The sequence below is a fragment of the Budorcas taxicolor genome, chromosome 22, assembly GCF_023091745.1.
Source record: "Budorcas taxicolor isolate Tak-1 chromosome 22, Takin1.1, whole genome shotgun sequence".
Taxonomy (NCBI): domain Eukaryota; kingdom Metazoa; phylum Chordata; class Mammalia; order Artiodactyla; family Bovidae; genus Budorcas; species Budorcas taxicolor.
Genome location: NC_068931.1, coordinates 604,040 through 617,081, shown reverse-complemented (window position 1 = coordinate 617,081; position 13,042 = coordinate 604,040). Strand labels below are relative to the sequence as shown.

The 13,042-nt window shown below is 37.6% G+C and overlaps 1 pseudogene; it reads left to right on the top strand.

Moving 5' to 3' along the window:
- The first annotated feature begins 2,554 nt into the window (after positions 1-2,554).
- On the top strand, positions 2,555-3,483 carry LOC128067245 (olfactory receptor 10AG1-like; annotated as a pseudogene).
- Positions 3,484-13,042: the final 9,559 nt, after the last annotated feature.

The window sequence follows — 13,042 nt, the reverse complement described above, 5'->3', positions numbered from 1 at the left end:
TCAAGTAATGAGTGAAATTGCTCATACTAAATGTTTTTACTCATAAAATGATAAAGATTAAAATTCTATTCTTTTGTATATTAATCTTTTCTTCCTTTTCAGATTGACAATTTTAAAAGTGTCTGTTCCTTTTCTCAATTTCAGAATCAAATAATGAACACTATATTAAGTAAACAAGCATTTTCTAGGTTCTATATTGTTCCCAAGTATGAAAATAGTCTCAGTCCTTCGATTCCAGATCATGTAATATCAGTGGGAAAATAAAAGGTAGATGAAAGGAATTAGCCAAATTGCAACACTATATGCTACAAAGTCGTGCGTGTTCTCCCTATTAGTTCTACAGAGTAGAGGTGATAATATTATTGAAATTATTGGCAGAAAATTCTTGGAGAATTCACATCTAAGAGTCAGGGATTTTTATATCACTGTGATGATTGTTTTAATATCTTATTTCATTCCCTCATTAACCATGTGATACAAAGTTAAGGTAAATTAGAGAGCAGTTTTTCATAGTGGTAAAACAGTGAAATTTAGAAGAATAATATTTAGCTTTTAATAGCTAGCTTTCAAATAGATTTTCTATGAATGCCAAAACAACTTTAAGTTTCTTTACATGTGTCAAATGAATTAATTCATGCAGCAGTCCTAACTGTTGGTACAAGCGATATACGGCACAGGGAGTTTAAGTACTTTGCATTGTCACACAGCTGGCAAGTGAACCCATGACTTGATTGCAGGCCATCTTGTCAGGATTGTAGTTTTTGTCCATGACACTATATTTAGACTATGCTTGCATGGAAAAACTCGAAACATAAAGGATGGGGAAATGAGAAGCAGGGCTGGGAGTCATGTTGAGTCAAGTGATGCCTGGAGTGTAATATTTAAGGAGGAAGTCACTTTAACAATGGTGCAATGCAGAGTCAGCCCCAAAACTGAGTGAGTGCTCTGAGATTCTATAGTAGAGGAGTCTCATTCCTTATTTAGGTAAGACTGTATTCTACTCCTGGTTCTAATGATAGGAAAAAAATGAAAAATGAAATCATCAACAAGTAACTCAATAACTCTACCGAAAACAATTTTTCTAGGGAGTGTGTTACAACCCTGGCAACTAAAGATTTAAGAACATTATACCATATTAATAATTATAATTATAGGACCATAACTTAAACATATTAAGAGTGATAGGTAATTTTATCAACAATATCATATTTAATTATATCAAATAAGAAAGCAAACAGAAAATTTAAACAGTTACTAAATATAACAGATGATAAATAGTGGAGTTAGGATTCAAACTTAAGTATGATTTAAAAAATAGGCATTGATTTGCAATCACAGAGCCAATGTGCAAATGATCAATGTATCCGTCATTGCTAAATCTCAATATCCTAGCTCAAGAAAAGTGAGTTTAGAAACTGTTATCTGAATTATTATTATTATTATTTTTGAGGAACAGCAAAGACGTCAGAGAGGCACACAGAGCACAGGGTAAAGCATGACAGGAAGTGTTGAGCACAGCTAGTGAACACAGTCCGGTGACCCCTGTTTTCCCAGAGTGACCCTCTTAATTGCTTCTATCTGTATCTATTCCCACACAACTTTTCCAGAATAAAACCCTCTGATAGCCCCCACATAGTATCTTACTGAAATATATGTATTTTATTCCCCTATGTACAATAAAAAAATAAACTTCCTAATAATGTGAATTGTATATAAGAAAGTGTATGATCAAGATCATCAAATGATGGGAGAGAAATGAAGAGTTGAAATATGTAGCTGAAAATATATAAGGAAGAGAATTTCTGTTATATTAATAGTTCTACTCAAGTATGTAAAGAAAAGCTATAGAGAAATACAATAAAATTCCCCCAAAATGTAAATATTTAAGGGAGTTCCGTAGAAGTCCAGTGATTAAGATTCTATACTTTCACTGCCATGAGCCTGAGGTTCAGTCTCTGGTTGGGGTACTAAGCTCCCATAAGCCATGAGACACGGCCACAGAATAATGTAAGTATTTAAAACTGAGATCATGTGGCAACACTGTGGGTCTCTCTTCAGTGATTGTCAATTGTCCATTACCTGTGCTGATCAGGGGATTTGGGGCTTCCCTGGTGGCTCAGCTGATAAACAATCCACCTGCAATGAGGGAGACCTGGGTTTGATCCCTGGGTGGGGAAGATCCCCTGCAGAAGGGAATGACAACCCACTCCAGTATTCTTGCCTAGGAAATCCTATGGGCAGTGAAGTCTGGTGGGCTACAGTCCATGGGATCAGAGAGTCAGACACGACTGAACGACTAACACTTTAACTTTTTGACTTTGGACTGTATTTGAAAAGAATGCCCTAAAAGATATTTCAAGGGAGAGTGTGTGGTGATAACACGTGGATTATAAACTGAGAAGGGAAGAATGCATAAATAATAAAATTCTTAAATTAGAAACAATTGCATTGATCATGGAAATCAATCTGGATATCCTGATACAATTTATAAAACAGGCACTGATCCCTGATGGTAAAAATAAAAAACAGATAATATATTTCTGCTTTTTCACAAATGGTACACCAAGAAAAAGCACCAGAAGGTAATCTCACCAAACTGATGGAATTTGATTTCTTGGACTTTGTTGGTGTTCCTCATCTCCAGAGGTTTTTATCTGGACTGTTCTTACTCATCTATATAATTATCTTGATGAGCAATGGCATCATATTTCTGATAACAAAACTAGACCCTAGTCTCCAGACCCCCATATATTTTTTCCTTGGCAATTTTTACCTTTTGGAAATCTGCTATGTGTCTGTTACACTCCCCAGAATGCTCACCAGTCTTTGGACACAAAGAAGAACAGTTTTTGTAGTTGCTTGTGCCACACAAATATGCTTCATTCTTATACTTGGGGCCACCGAGTGCTTCCTTCTGGCTGTGATGGCCTAACCGCTACGTGGCCATTTGTAGCCCTCTACTATCCTCTAGTCATGAACTTCAAGGTGTGTATCCAGCTAGTGGCTGGCTCCCGAATCAGTGGAATCCCAATCCAAATAGGCCAGACATGCCACATTTTCTCTCTGCCCTTTTGTGTTTCTAACCCCATCAACCATTTCTTCTGTGACATCCCTCCCATACTCAAGCTGGCCTGTGGGGACACTTTTCTGAATGAAATGTTGGTCTTCACAGTTGCTGTGGTGTTTGTTTTGGTTCCATTTCTGCTGATACTTGTCTCATGGCAAAACCATCTCCACAATCCTTAAACTGCCATCAGCCACAAGTCGGGGCAAAGCATTTTCCACCTGCTTATCTCTTCTTATGGTTGTGGCATTATTCTTCGGATCAGGCCTTGTCACATATTTAAGACCCAAGACCCAAGGCTCCTACACGATTGTGACACCTGTGTTTAACCCCCTGATATAGGATGTCTAAGGAACAAGGATGTCATGATGGCACTGAGAAAATGGCCATGCAAATACCTTAGTTCATTGAAAAAATAAGTTGTATTTCAGAACTTGATGTCTTATATATTTGTTACAAATTTTAAATATTTATTTTAAACTCAATTTATCTGTCTATAAAGTCGTAGTTATTACCAAAATAAAAATTACTTGTAACACTGCAAAACCTTTCTGTCTCCAGTTATATAGTTGTGTATGGGTCAACAAATAGCAAATCATTCACTTGGGAATTCTGTAACCTTATTGTGAAATGTTCTCTTGTAGTAATAACTTTAGACAAGAATTGCTATAATAGATCCAGTTGTAATACAGACTCAGGTATATCACTTATTTGAAAGCACATTATTCAGTTCCATAGAGTTGTCACAGAAATTTTTAAAACTAAGTTAGTAATGGGCATTAATTAAAATGTTATGTATAGTTTGGCCTAGCAATTATTCTACAGAGAAATAATTTCTTGGAGTGAAAAGTACCTCTCATTGGGAATGTAGTTTAATAAATGATGTTGTACAATGATATTAGTAATTATTAGGCATCATTTATGTGTATATCAGATTAAACCCATAATATAATTTTTTGAGTTGAAAAAAGATATTATTGAAACCATTACATATATTAAGATGGACTTGGAAAAAGTGATGGGAACATTCACAAGTCATGGTTTTTTTAAATGTCTTTTCCTAGAGATGATAGTGGGGATAGGAAAGTTAGGGGAAAAGGGAAAGGATTTAAATTTTTGTAAAAGTAAGTATCTGCTATAAAAGCACAAGTATTGTACACCTTAAACTTTACATACATTCACATATTAGAAATGGTCAATACAAAAATAATCATTGTTGTTAATTATGGAAATCACAGAGTAAATCATTCTATTTTCCCTTTGTTTTATTGAAATTGTGCAGTTTATTACAATAAACTTGTGCTATTCAGGTAATCAAAATAACAAAAAATAAATTTGTATTCATTCTGGACAAGGAAAATCACAATTATTAGTTGTGTGTGCTATTTCTGTAGTTATATAATTTTCAAAATTCCATGTATGTGTAATAATCCTTCATATAGACAGGCAACAGATCATTGCAGAAATATGACCTGTCACTGGTACTCAAAGTTAAAAAATATGATGAAGCTTGAACCGTTGCTTTTAAAGTTTATTCCCATAAAAATATATGTCAGTTTTGTTCACATTTATATGGAGCTGGCTATTTCCATATGGATAGGGAGATGAAGTACCACTTTCTCCTTGGGAGAAAACAGATGACATGTGACCAATTCTGATAATAAACTGAAGAAGGAAAAACCAACTCTTCTTGAGAACAAAACAAACAGTGAATCACCAAGATTCTCAGATAATACAGCCATCAAAACCTAGTAAAATCTAATGGAAACAATTGAATACAGGGGAGGTTAAAAGAAAGAGAACTATAATAACAGCAATAACAAAATTCCAGGAAAATTTCTAGGCAGAAGTTGGATAAATCCTGAAACTCTTGTATGTTGAAAAGATTGAGACAGAAATCCTTTCTTTTTTCTCTCCCTCCTGCCTAATTAAAAACAACAACAACAACAACTTTTTAGAGAGAAGAGCTAACTAACGAGTGGGGGGGCAACATTTAAAAATACTGATAGATCGAACAGATGTGACTGGATCTCTCTCCTTTTATAGAGAAGGGCAAATAAGAGTGATATCTTGAAGCATTATGACTTCTTTGGGTACATACTGACGTTCCACAAGCTAAAAATGTCAGTGGACAGCTTCAGAAATTATTTTCTCTTTGGCTTGGCAACTAACAAACCATATCTAAACTAGTTACCACATTCAGTGGTAATAGCTTGCCAAAAATCTGTATCTGTATCACTTGTTTTTAAAACACAATGAATGTGAGCAAATACTACCACTGCTTTGTAAATTATGAATATCTTTATGAGTAAGATAATCCTCTGTTACTACTTTGCATTGTACTGTTTCCAGAACAAGTCACTTATAATTCTGAGAAACTAAGCACACACAATTTTATTGTTTAGAAACACAAAAACAGACATTCATTGATGTAGGTATACATGCGTGTCTGTGTGTGTCCGTGTGTGTACCTTAGGAGAATATTGCTCTTGTGGACTGAAGTCAACTGACAACGAAGGATGGAAAGGTCAATAAATAATATGTGCAGAATCTTTCCAAGATTAATAGCCTGATTCGGGGAAAGTGAAAAGTGAATATGTCTTCATTGTGCATCTGGGTTGTATTAGTAGTTTGGATTCTTTGCTGGAAAAGAATATTCAGGGAATAATGGTAGACATCATCTCTTTCTTTCTTTCTTTTAAAGGTATCTGCATATTTATATAGGTATCATATGTATAATTGTTTCTTGGAATAGTGTTTTTCTATATGTGACCTTTATATCGATAAACTATTTCTTTAGCTGTGACATGAAAGCATGTAAGCTTATTTCACTATCATATAATTATTACAGAGAACATATATGGAAATAGAATAATAGAATTGGAAGATACAGAGAAGGTGAACATATGGTCTAAGGGAAGAGTTGGAAAAAATATAAATTATGAAACAAACTTTTAGAGAGATGATGTTGAAATTTCAAAAAGGAAGATGATTGAGCTTTGCCATAATAAACTTTACACACAAAAGATATACATATTTATATATGTACATTTATATTTTGTGTTTAAAGCATTTAGAGAGATGATAGATACGTAGATAAAAAGTTTGTATATGTGCATGCAATAACACAGATGTGAACTTTTCTAGGTGGATTCATTGAAGTAATTATATTTAGAATGATTAAGGTGGTCATATATGGCCTTCCCCAGTGGCTCAGCTGTAAAGCATCTGCCTGGAGTGCAGGAGCTGCAGGAGACATGGGTTTGATCCCTGGATTGGGAAGACACCCTGGAGAAGGGCATGGCAACCCATTCCAGTATTCTTGCCAGGAGAATCCCATGGATAGAGGAGCCTGGCTGGTTTCAGTCCATAGGGTGGCACAATCAGACACAACTGAAGTGACTTAGCATGCACAAACAAGGTTGTCACATATATATATTGTTGTTGCTATTCAGTCACTCAGTTGTGTCCGACTCTTTGTGAGCCCATGGACTGTAGCATGCCAGGCTTCCCTGTCCTTCACCATCTCCCGGAGCTTGCTTCATTCAAACTCATGTCCATAGAATTGGTGATGCCATCCAACCATCTCATCCTCTGTCGTCCCCTTCTCCTCCTGCCCTCAATCTTTCCCAGCATCAGGGTCTTTTCTAATGAGTCAACTCTTCTCATTAGCTAGCCAAAGTATTGGAGCTTAAGCTTCAGCATCAGTCCCTCCAATGAATATTCAGGACTGATTTCCTTTAGGATTGACTGGTTTGATCTTCTTACAGTCCAAGGTACTCTCAAGACTCTTCTCCAACACCACAGTTTAAAAGCATCAATTCTTCGGCACTCAGCCTTCCTTATAAAATGTGTCTTTGAGGGTCATTATTCTGTGACAGCCAACATACTTGACAATACAGAGAATCAATTAATAACTGCCTCATATATTGGATTCCCATACTGAAAGTATGTGTAAACGTTAGCAAACCAATGAATATCTTAGACCAAATAAAAAGAGAAAGAGCCTTGAGATAATCTCTGTCCTTTTCTTTCAAGTGGGGTCTCATTTAGAATTGTAAGTAAAATCAAATGACTAACAAAAAACTATCTACTCTGTTTCATTGTGATAAAGAATGATAGATGACAATGAAAAACATATTTGGAAAAAATAGTTAATGAATTAAAGAATGTTTCTAGAATCTTGAAAATCAATTGATGAGAATCAAGAAAGGAAAGGAGATAGAAGAATATGTGTTCTATGGAAATTCAGTGCAAAATTAACTGTTCCATGTTAGCAAATAGTGGCAGGTGCTATAAGCCAAGGATAAGAGCAAGTATTTATTCATGCATACATATCATGAGACACCAAGGCAGAATGAACTCTGCCTTAAGGTTTAAGAAGGCAGGGAAGTGTGAACGTTGTTGTAAGAGAATTTGTATTAATAATATTGTTAAAATAATTTCAATATTTAAATGAGTAGCTTTCATTCTATGGAAAACAGATGTTGGCAAATGCTTCCTTCTCCAAGATTTTTAAAATTTCCGAAACTACTCCTTGAATCCAAGATATTATGTTCATTGCTTTGACATAATTAATGATAGTAGGCATTATTGCTATTTTATAGACAGAGAAATTGATACAAAAAGAACAGTTGAGATACTGAGAATGCACAGATTATAATAAATTCAAAACAAAAATCAGTTATCTTAATTATAGGACTGATACTGTTTCATTTCATTACAATTTGCTTATCTAAGAGTTAAGGGAAAGAATTACTATTGTTATTCAGTCTCAAAGTCATGTCCAACTGTTTGTGACCCCATGGACTGTAGTATGCCAGGCTCCTTTGTCCTCCACTGTCTCCCAGAGTTTGCTCAAGTTCATGCCCATTAAGTCCATCATACTATCTAATTATCTCATCCTCAGCCACTTCCTTTTCCTTTTGCCTTCAATCTTCCCCAGCATCAGGGTCTTTTCCAATGAGTTGGTTCTTTGCATCAGGTGGCCAGTATTGGAGCTTCAAATTTAGCATCAGTCCTTCTAATGAATATTGATTTCCCTTAGGACTGACTGGTTTGACCTCCTTGCATCCAAGAGACTTCTTTAGCATCACAGTTTGAAAGGGAAAGACTAGCACTCCCATAACTATTATATCTTCACTTTCTTTATCACCATCAGTAATGTATTTAATTTTTGACACATACGAAAAATAGATGAGGTAAGTTAAGATATTTACACTCATGTGTGCCATGTGTGTGTACTCAGTCACTCAGTCATGTCTGACTCCTGCTAACCCATTGGCTATATAGCCCACCAGGCTCCTCTGTCCATGGAACTTTTCATGCAAGAATATTGCAGTGAGTTGCCATTTACTTCTCCAGGAAATCTTCCCAACCCAGGAACTGAACCTGCATCTCCTTCATTGGTAGGCAAATTCTATGCCAATGCACCACCTAGGAATCCCCACAAGCCCTAAAAAAATAAAAATCCAAATTTATAAATCAAATGTTATAATTAAACTGTTAACTCTTTTAAAGAGAAGTTAACCTGAAGAAACAAAATCTACAAAAGAAATTAAATCTATAAAGTGACATTATCATTAGATAAATAAATGATGTTGCCTATAAGTATTAGCAATAATTTTTAGCTATAGAGACTGAGTATCCCTTGAGTTACACATTCGAAAGAGAGAAGCAGGTGTGTAATGAAGTGCTGATAAATTCTTTTTTCTTTCCTGTTAGGATATTTATGATGGATTAATTCTTGATTTTATCTGTACACTCTGGTTAATTTCATATACATTACTGAAAGATCAACTGGTAAAGATTAGTTATATTTATACTAATTTAAATACAGCAGAAGCAGAAGATATTAAGAAGAGGTGGCAAGAATACACAGAAGAACTGTATAAAAAAGATCATAACGACCCAGATAATCATGATGGTGTGATCACTCACCTAGAGCCATACATCCTGGAATGTGAAGTCAAGTGGACCGTAGAAAGCATCACTTCGAACAAAGCTAGGGGAGGTGATAGAATTCCAGTTGAGCTACTTCAAATCCTGAATGATGATGCTGTGAAAGTGCTGCACTCAATATGCCAGCAAATTTGGAAAGCTCAGCAGTGGCCACAGGACTGGAAAAGGTCAGTTTTCATTCCAATCCCAAAGAAAGGCAATGCCAAAGAATGCTCAAACTACCACACAATTGCACTCATCTCACACGCTAGTAAAGTAATGCTCAAAATTCTCCAAGCCAGGCTTCAGCAATACGTGAACCATGTACTTCCAGATGTTTTAGAAAAAGCAGAGGAACCAGAGATCAAATTGCCAACATCCACTGGATCATGGAAAAAGCAAGAAAGTTCCAGAAAAACATCTATTTCTGCTTTATTGACTATGCCAAAACCTTTGACTGTGTGGATCACAATAAACTGTGGAAAATTCTGCAAGAGATGGGAATATCAGACCATCTGACCTGTCTCTTGAGAAACCTATATGCAGGTGATGAAGCAACAGTTAGAACTGGACATGCGACAACAGACTGGTTCCAAATAGGAAAAGGAGTACGTCAAGGCTGTATATTGTCACCTTGCTTATTTAACTTCTATGCAGAGTACATCATGAGAAACACTGGACTGGAAGAAGCACAAGCTGAAATCAAGATTGCCAGGAGAAATATCAATAACCTCATATACACAGACAACACCACCCTATGGCAGAGAGTGAAGAGGAGCTAAAAAGCCTCTTGATGAAAGTGAAGGAGGAGAGTGAAAAAGTTGGCTTAAAGCTCAACATTCAGGAAACGAAGATCATGGCATCTGGTCCTATCACTTCATGGGAAATAGATGGGGAGACAGCGGAAACAGTGTCAGACTTTATTTTATTTTGGGCTCCAAAATCACTGCAGATGGTGATTGCAGCCATGAGATTAAAAGATGCTTACTCCTTGGAAGGAAAGTTATGACCAACCTAGATAGTATATTTAAAAGCAGAGATGTTACTTTGCCAACAAAGGTCCATCTAGTCAAGGCTATGGTTTTTCCTGTGGTCATGTATGGATGTGAAAGTTGGACTGTGAAGAAAGCTGAGCGCCAAAGAATTGATGCTTTTGAACTGTGGTGTTGGAGAAGACTCTTGAGAGTCCCTTGGACTGCGAGAAGATCCAACCAGTCTATTCTAAAGGAGATCAGTCCTGGGAGTTCATTGGAGAGACTGACACTAAAGCTGAAACTCCAATACTTTGGCCACCTCATGCCAAGAATTTACTCATTGGAAAAGATCCTAATGCTGGGAAGTACTGGGGGCAGGAGGAGAAGGGGACGACAGAGGATAAGATGGCTGGATGGCATCACTAACTCAATGGACATGGGTTTGGGTGGACTCCAGGAGTTGGCGATGGACAGGGAGGCCTGGTGTGCTGCGATTTTTGGGGTTGCAAAGAGTCGGACACGAGTGAGCAACTGAACTGAACTGAACTGAGCTATCGGCAAGCAGTGTCAGGCATTTTTAATGTATATATTCCTATTTGTGATATTAAGTAATTGTGTATGAATCTTTGCTTGGAAAGTGAAAGTCGCTCAGTCGTGTCGTATTCTTTGCAACCCCAAAGACTGTACAGTCCATGGAATTCTCCAGGCCAGAATACTGGATTGGGTTGCTCTTGAGGGGGTAACAGGCAGGAAGTCCAGGGGTCTCCAAATGGAGGAAATAGGGTGCAAGTGTCAGACATTTTTTATCTCTCTTAAGCAGCAGGAGGAAACAAACTAGTGATATTTTTTCCCCTTCTCTATACAAATTTAATAGGAGGTTTCTCTTAAAATACTGTGTTGCCATAATGACACCTGATTTCACCTGAAGTTAACTATTCTCAAACCTTGAGTTAACCAGTGCATTTTTCTTATGGAAATGTTTGTCTTAAGCTATGTTAATGTACTATGCATTTACCCCAGACTTTGTCTTCAAGCCAGTTCCGCCTAATGGCTCAGAACCTACTTGACAAACCAGTCTCAGATATTATTCCCTAATCTATGTAAATGAAACAATTTGTATGGTAATCTGCCCTTCTACAAGATTCAAGTCAATCGTTTTATGGCCCAGGATGAATCATCTGGTGCCAAGATTATCCCAAAATGCATCTTATTATGTGTGAGGGGCCTGGTGCCATTCTAAGTTTTGAGACGTTCCTTTCTTTCATTGACAGACTGCTAGTGACTATATAACTTCCAGCTGAAGACTAGCACGGGGTACTCTTTCTGCCCCCTTCTTATGACTATGTCAGAAGCTTTCTCTATCTCTTTTACACTTTAATAAAACTTTATTACACAAAAGCTCTGAGCGAATCAAGCCTCGTCTCTGGCCCTGGATTGAATTCTTCTCCTCTAGAGGCCAAGAATCCTGGTGTCTTTTTGTTCACCAACAACCTTTCACCCTTCTCTTCATCAGGGGATATTCCCAATGCAGGGATTGAACCCAGGTCTCCCACATTGCGGGCAGATTCTTTATCAGTTGAACCATAAGGGAAGCCCAGGAATACTCGAGTGGGTAGCCTATCCCTTCTCCAGGGTATCTTCCCAACTCTGGAATTGAACTGGGGTCTCCTGAATTGCAGGTGAATTCTTTAACAACTGAGCTATAAGGGAAGCTCCAAATTTTCATCTAAATTACTAATCTGTTCCTTTATATTAAGTGTAAAAAAATAATCCATACATAGACTTTTTTTTCATTGCAACTTTCTTAATTCAAGTAAGTTCTAGCAAAGATTCTAAGTAGGAAATGCATTTTGGAAATTGGTATGAAGCACAGTTATGTCAGACTTTATTTTTTGGAGCCCCAAAATCACTGTATATGGGGATTGCAGCCATGAAATTAAAAGACACTTACTTCTTGGAAGGAAAGTTATGACCAACCTAGATAGCATATTCAAAAGCAGAGATATTACTTTGCCAACAAAGGTCCATCTAGTCAAGGCTATGGCTTTTCCAGTACTCATGTATGGATGTGAGAGTTGGACTGTGAAGAAACCTGAGCACCGAAGAATTGATGCTTTTGAACTGTGGTGTTGGAGAAGACTCTTGAGAGTGCCTTGGACTGCAAGGAGATCCAACTAGTCCATTCTAAAGGAGACCAATCCTGGGTGTTCATTGGAAGGACTGATGTTGAAGCTGAAACTCCAATACTTTGGCTACCTCATGTGAAGAACTGACTCATTGGAAAAGACCCTGAAGCTGGGAGGGATTGGGGGCAGGAGGAGAAGGGGACGACAGAGGATGAGATGGCTGGATAGCATCACTGACTCGATGCACATGAGTTTGAGTGAACTCCAGGAGTTGATGATGGACAGGGAGGCCTGGCATGCTGCGATTCATAGGGTCGCAAAGAGTCAGACATGACTGAGCGACTGAACTGAACTGAACTGAACAGTAATGAAAGCAGTATGACAGTGCTGTGTCAGATGTTTGCTATTCAATTTTTATCACTCTTGGAAGAAGTGGGAACAAAAGATCCAGAAATTCAGCTCCCTCTGTTTACACATGGAACAGTTCAGTTCAGTCGCTCAGTCGTGTCCGACTCTTTGCCACTCCATGAATCGCAGCACACCAGGCCTCCCTGTCCATCAGCAACTCCCAGAGTTCACTCAGACTCATGTCCATCGAGTCGGTGATGCCATCCAGCCATCTCATCCTTTGCTGTCCCCTTCTACTCCTGTCCCCAATCCCTACCAGCATCAGAGTCTTTTCCAATGAGTCAACTCTTAGCATGAGGTGGCCAAAGTACTGGAGCTTCAGCTTTAGCATCATTCCTTCCAAAGAACACCAGGGCTGATCTCCTTTAGAATGGACTGGTTGGATCTCCTTGCAGTCCAAAGGACTCTCAAGAGTCTTCTCTAATACCACAGTTCAAAAGCATCAATTCTTTGGCACTCAGCTTTCTTCACAGTCCAACTCTCACATCCGTACATGACTACTGGAAAAAACATAGCCTTGACTAGATGGA